The sequence below is a fragment of the Physella acuta genome, unplaced genomic scaffold, assembly GCF_028476545.2.
Source record: "Physella acuta isolate Inbredline_101_S28 unplaced genomic scaffold, ASM2847654v3 ptg000866l, whole genome shotgun sequence".
Lineage (NCBI taxonomy): Eukaryota > Metazoa > Mollusca > Gastropoda > Physidae > Physella > Physella acuta.
Window position 1 is genome coordinate 140,270 of NW_026732383.1, and position 7,362 is coordinate 147,631.

Genomic DNA, 7,362 nt, shown 5'->3' on the forward strand with positions numbered 1-7,362 from the left:
GTCATCTGTATCCAACATGCATGTAAACACATGATGAACCAAGCAGAAGTATGATCGAATCTGTGACGTGTAGAACGAAGGTCTTTCGTCGTCGGACTCGTGTCCGTAGGGGATTCCTTTACCCGTCGAGTCTGGGCAGTGAAGAGGCTGGTCATAGTGCGGACCACACAATCCATACAATATGGTCAACGTATCCGGGACCTTTTAAACCAGGGATAGTAAAGAGGATGGTCATAATGCTGACCATGCAATCCATATAATATGGTCAAAGGATTTGTAACAGATTATCTCTTTATTTTTTTTCTTTCTATGAAATATAAACGATACACTTGAAATATGCATCTCAACAACTCCTCGGTCTTACTATAAATAGTATAAATGATGAAGGGAGTATTGGACTTAAATTCTTGTATACAATGTAATACCATGACAACAATGACTTGATAGTTAATACACAAAATATTTATTGACAGCAATAATTCAATATACAATATTTATTGACAAGTCAATTGAAAGCAGTGTCTCCATACATGATTAAAAAGTGTTTAATTATTTTAAATTTTTTTAAACCATGTATTTTTTTTAGTGCATAAATTTATAAAAAAAAAGTCAATACTTTAAAAGTTTTAATACAATATATAGAATTGCATTGTATTACTACAGAGGGGGATTGAACACTTACATTAAGTGTATAATAGTTAGGAAAATAGTACTTCACATTCATTTATTCTTAAAAGATAAGATAAAAATGTTTGCAAGCGTTGAAAAACAAAGGTAACAAGATGTTTCTAAAATTAAATGGCTAAGGGCCTGTGTAGTTAATAAAAAAATATTTCGAGATCCATAAACTAAGCAGATTCAAATAAAGTGACCGCAATAATCTGTGTCAGAATGGTGCATATGACAAATCAGATTCATGGTGTAAGAGTCATTAAAATAAAATAGAAATATTACCATCAATATTTAATTGATAGATATAACATTTAGCACAGGCAAAATCAAACAATGAACAACGATCCTACAAAGACGTAACCAAATAACCAGAACCAAACGACGCCGTAGTTTGAGCTAGACTGTGACACCAGCAGCTTTAGGCAGGTCCCTTGATACACGGAAGGATAGGTTTCCTCTGTCCCAGCTACCACAATACAGGTCAGCCGACAAGCTGGGTCTGCGCTGGTTAAGTACTGGACTATGTCACTGAGTTTCTCGCAACACATACAGACGGGCACGGTGCTTGCGTTGACCTCGGGATAAAGTGTTAAGTGCTCCTCAATTTGCGGGATGACCATATGCAGATCTATCGAGCGAATTTGAGAAATATTGTGCTGAGGAACATTTTTAGTTGGTTTATTGTTTGTTAAAAATCTGGCACGTCTTGCAAAAGTAACGCCCTTTGACAAAGCAATTAGTTTTCTTATATGGTTTGCAAGTATGCTGATATCTGGGTATATGGCAATCATATTATAATTCGAGTACCATATATATGTAAATCTATACAAATAAACTGACAGCCTCTGATCATAATCTACAGCAGGTGGTTTCCATTCTTCACCAATATCAAACTCAGTTTGTTTCATAGCACATTTAAAGTATCGAGATATACTTTTCAACTCCTCTTCCGAAATCGGAATGCCTTCGTCTGATATTGCAACTTGCAATACATATTCTCGCTTGCAGTGCCCGGATGGGCGCATCGTGAAGTCGTGGTTACACCCGTCTTCACTGCATACAATATCGTCATTTATCCCATCAATAATATCCTGCTTTGTGGTGTTGCAGGTAGCGGACTTCCATGAGGTCCGGCCTGCGTTGACCGCCATTAGACGGAGTTTGTTGTTGGTGATGGAGGAGATGATTGAAAACTCGAGTTCTCTTTCAGAAGAGAATGGCTCTGTGACTGGTTCCATTAGCTTGGCGCTTACATCCTCTGAACAGTAAGCGCAGTATTTGTTGTTGTATATGTTTTTCTTCCCAACTTTCACATACGAGATTTGTGCCTGGCATTTCTCCATCAAGCTAGAGTTGGAGTGATGCTCTTTTTTCTTGCAGACTCCAATACTTGATGGGTGACATTGCGAGGCACGCTTTATCTGTTCAGTTAACCTAGGCTTTAAGTAAATCGGACTCTTTGTCTCATTATTGGTGTTTTCATTTGTGATGAAAGATTCTTCGAAGTTGGCATTCCATAGGATAGGTTCAGCATCTTTGAGTGCGTAGCACTTAAAAACGTCAATATTTTTGAAGACGAAACCAGATTTCACGTCAGTGATAGGTCCTTCAATCAGAATTTTAAAGAGGTCAAGTCTCACTTTTTCAGAGTTTACAACTTCTAGACTATTCGAAGTAAACAATGTCTTTGGTCTCTTTGTTCTAGGTCTACTCAAATCCATTCGATTTTGACGCGGCGGACATGTTGAGATTTGAAAAATTCCATCACTGGAGCATAGAACAACAGATCCGTGCAGTGCCGTGTACAATGTCCGGCTCTCTTCTAGTACGTCTGGGCAGGCGTCCACCATGTCTTCACAACAGTTTTTATGAACACCGCACCGGACATCGCACGCACACGGCATCTGCTGCAACTGCCCACATTTTCCCACACAGGAAGTTACATTGGAAACGGACACCGACTTACCTACGCTATTTTTCACCGGAATTTCCCAATTCTCTGAAATGTTTTTCTTAGAAAATTCATGTTCACCATTTGTATCGTTTTTAAAATCAGTTGTTTGAACGTTACCCAAAGTGAAGAAAAAGTAAATAACAATTAACTTGTGCAGTTTAGTCATGACTTAAAAATAAAACAACCACATATTATGTTATTAACAGTTTCTTTCATAGTCTATGTTCAAGCAAAATCAAGTATTAAACGCAGGTCTACTTTATCTTTGAAAATATCCTCTTTTTATAACAGGACTTTGCATTAATTATAGTCATGAGATGTCATTTCACACATTTAACATGACTATTTCGTTAACAAATACCTCTTTTTAATTAGGCTTTCGAAACAGCTAAAATCGAATCGCTGATAGTGGAGCTAAATATTAATAAAGCTTTTAATATCAAACTAGAAACAAGATTCTTATTTTTAAAACTGCTTTAGGGTAAACGGTATCGGATCGAGATGCATCAATGTCGGTATCGTTGTTATATAATTATTGTATCGAGATTCATTAATGTCGGTATCGTTGTTATATAATTATCGTATCGAGATGCATCAATGTCGGTATCGTTGTTATATAATTAATGTTATTAGATTTAGGTATTAGATTATATATGATGGTATCCAGAGTCAGAATTCTGGTAAGGGTTAGAGTTAGAAGTAAAGTTACTTAGTGCTGAGTGAGGGGTTGTGGTTTAGGTTTAATGCAGATCTACATTCCAAGAACGAAGCTTCCGATACGGCTACCTGTGTTGTAATCAGAACCGATTCTATTTTCTGAAAACAAGGAATCTTTTCTTAACACCTCCCATTAATTATGCAGTCTACTTTACCGTGGAAGAAAATGTTAACACAATTAGTTTCGAAATTCAATCAGGTTTTAACCGTTCTTATGGAGAAACAGTGGGGTGTTAATCTTGACTACACCGGTGTAATGTGGCGAAATCTCCAATAACAATAAGAAAATTACATTTTTAAAACATGAAACCAAGTTTCAAAACTTAATAGTGAGAATTTCTGAATTAATTTTTTTAAAAATTGATTTAATAATAATTTTTAAATTATATTTATCTGCGTTATAGGCCGATGTGAGTTTGCGAGTGTAATTGCATAGATATTGAAAGCGCAATTATGGCGCCAAAGTTTAGCAGAAGCTTTAAAAGACAGTGGTAAGTAAACTAGTCTATTACTAGAGAGGCTAATGGGGGCGCTGGTTTGCAATAGTGGCCCCAGGACGAGCTGTGAAAATTACGGAAAACCAAACACGAATCAGAGCTAGTGCTGGTAAAACATGATTGAAATCAGTGGCGTGCTATACTCGGATAGGATGGACTAGACTAGCCCCCCCCCCCCCCCCCCCCGAGAGTCTCATGTATTATAAAATACCACATTTTGACTAATGGTATGTGACGACGTGGCCGAGTAGAGAATATTCATGATCTATCCAGTTGTTTGCGGGTTCAGAACCCATGTCGTGATTGTGTTTTTTTCTCTTCTCTTTACAGTGCTCAGACAGCTGAATCCCTGTGGGATATCCCACACACCACTTGTTGAAAGTAATAAAGTATTGTGTTAATTCAAACAATAAACAGGGTAGAATAATAATTTTGTCCAAGTATTACAACTTAAAATAGTGTCTAATACAGTGGCGTAGCTAGGGGAGGTCGGTTGGGTGGATCCGCCCCGGAAGTAAAAAAAAATAATTAAAAAGCTCATTTTAATCCGAAGTTTTTAATTATATTCAAAATAAACGACTGCAAGGCTTTACACACTGGTTTAACTGATTTAAGAATCGCCACAAACTTTCCATCTTGAAGGGGCACTTTTTCACAAACAGGAATAACTATATATTGAAATAGAAGGAAGGGGTCAAAATTAATAGTCCGCCCCGGGCGCCGGAAAGAGTCGCTACGCCCGTGGTCTCAAAGTCTTGTATATATGAGCGGGGTCTAGTCACATTGGCCAGAATAAACAAGCTGCCCTTCCTTGTAACTATTTATAAGGGGACTGAAATGTTCGCTCACGTGTGCATCCACATTGGGACAAGAAGGTTAAATAAAGCCTGAGCAAACCAATCACACACTTTAGACAACACTGGTGCTAAACATTAAAAAAAGTGTTAACATACAGTACAACACATTTATTTACATTCACTAGAAGTTACATACGGACGCTTTACAATAAAAAGTAATTTATAACGATTCTTAACCAACGCTCTCCGTATAGACATTACTCATTATTCTAGGTCTATTCAAATCCATTCGATTTTGACGCGGCGGACATCTTGAGATTTGAAAAATTCCATCACTGGAGCATAGAACAACAGATCCGTGCAGTGCCGTGTACAATGTCCGGCTCTCTTCTAGTACGTCCGGGCAGGCGTCCACCATGTCTTCACAACAGTTTTTATGAACACTGCACCGGACATCATACGCACACGGCATCTGCTGCAACTGCCCACATTTTCCCACACAGGAAGTTACATTGGAGACGGATTCCGACTCATTGACGAAAATTTCCACCGGAAATTCCCAATTCTCTGAAATATTTTTCTTAGAAAATTCATGTTCACCATCTGTATCGTTTTTACAGTTAATATTTTGAACGTTACCCAAAGTAAACAAAACAACAACAATTAGATGATGTAGGTTAGTCATTATCCTCAAATTAGAAATATGTTATGATTAAATTTAATTAAAAAAACTACTATATTTTGAAATCTCAAATGGCTTACTTTAGATTGTGTTTTTAACACAGTTCTTCTGAAATGTATCCATTTCTAACAAAGCTTTATATTAGGCCTAAGTAGAATAATATGACGTCATTTTTCTTACATTAAACTTGACTCTTTTTAATAATTAAAGCATCTAATTAATTAGCAATTATAAACTGCTAAAAAATTAATTAGCATACTGGGAAGCTAGTTAATTAATTAATTAGATTTTTAATATGAAACCGGTAACAAGACTCTGTAAAAATAACGTTAAGGTATTGAGTCCAGAGTTTCTTCCAGGCATCTCTTCAGAACGAGATGGATTTTTTATAGTATACATACACTTTTACTAGTGTCCCCCCCCCCCACCCGAAAAATGTTGACCGCCCCCCGAAAATTTCAAGTGCACCCCCGGAGAAAAAAGTCTGGAAGAAACACTGATTGAGTCACATGGAGTATCGGAACGAAGTTTCCACCCGCCAGTATCGCTGTTTCCGGTAGAGGAATGCGTTTAGTGTCCGGGGTAGAAAAAATGTCTGGTTTGATGTTTTAGGTACATGAATGCTTTTTTAAATAAAATTTTAATTAGCGTGCAGTGTCCGTTTATGGTTTGTGACAAATTCTTGTAATTTTAACCCACTCCTAATGCTGCCATTGTGTTCAAATTTTTCTCAATGAAAATGCAAGGGTATCTGATTTTTAAAAATATAATTTAAATATGTCAAAGATTTCATAAATGACCATAGCTTTTATTAAAGAAAGCAAGTTTGTTTAGTTTTCTTATTTTCGGTGCATTTAAAAGCTTTTTTAAAAAGGTTTTTTTAAACACATTTTTAAAATGTTCAAGTTTAGGGTACATACAGTTTGATACGGCCTACTAATTTTATTTTAATCAGGAGCCGATTCTTTTGTTTGATCTGCTATTTAACACCTATGAAGACATAGTATGTAACCTTTGTGGTCTTGAAAAAAAACGCTCACACATTCAGTGTTGAATTTTTGTCAGAAAATGGTGGAAATTTCTACGTGACTTGATCGGTGTAAGATTACTGAGTTTCCTGTTACTGCCAGAAAATTGAGGATTTCAATTTTTGAAGAACAAATATTATTAAAAGAGGAAAATATGTTCCTTATATGTCCGTTTGGAAGTTGATATTAAAAAGATTTAAGCATGCAAAAAATGCAATTTCTATCTATCTATCTATCTATCTGTGTACACACACACACACACACACACACACACACAAACACACACACACACACACACACACACACACACACATATATATTATATAGTCACTGAGCTATCATACTATTGTTGATACGTCTGTGTTACCCTTATCATTAGCCTATGACATCAATGTGCTTTAATCACCGTGCTCAGACTGATAAACAAACACACACACATACACACAGGCACACACACGTTTTTTTTTATTGATACAGGCTTTTTTAATCAACCACTCTACTATCGTTAACAACAAACTATCGGTAACTCCATGAAAAAGTAACAGTGACTTACCATTCTGCGACAATGTTGTTGTGTGTTGAATGGGAGTGTCTGTCTGTGTATTCGGTTAGTTCTAGTTAGAGGACTAGGACGGTTCTAGAAGATATTTCAAGAATTTTTTATTTATTTTGATTTTCCTACCCTTCGATAACACAGAAGACCGAAGGTATTTTATCACAATCTTTTATTAAGTTACAATGTGTATCTGCCTGTCGCGTTTGCGTGTTTGTGATCAAATCACTTAACCTAATTTTTACTTCCCACTTCTACCGAATTTTTTCCAGATAAATTAATTTCAAATAACAACGCAAAAATATTTAATTTTCAACCAAATTAGACATTAAGTTAGTCATTTAAAAATAAACTCGTATTTCTAGATCTATATTCAATGGAGACAAGCGAGTTGACGAGATTCCTTCCATAGTATTGTTGACATGGAATAAAAACGTGCTTTTTAGATTTAGACCGTAAAAA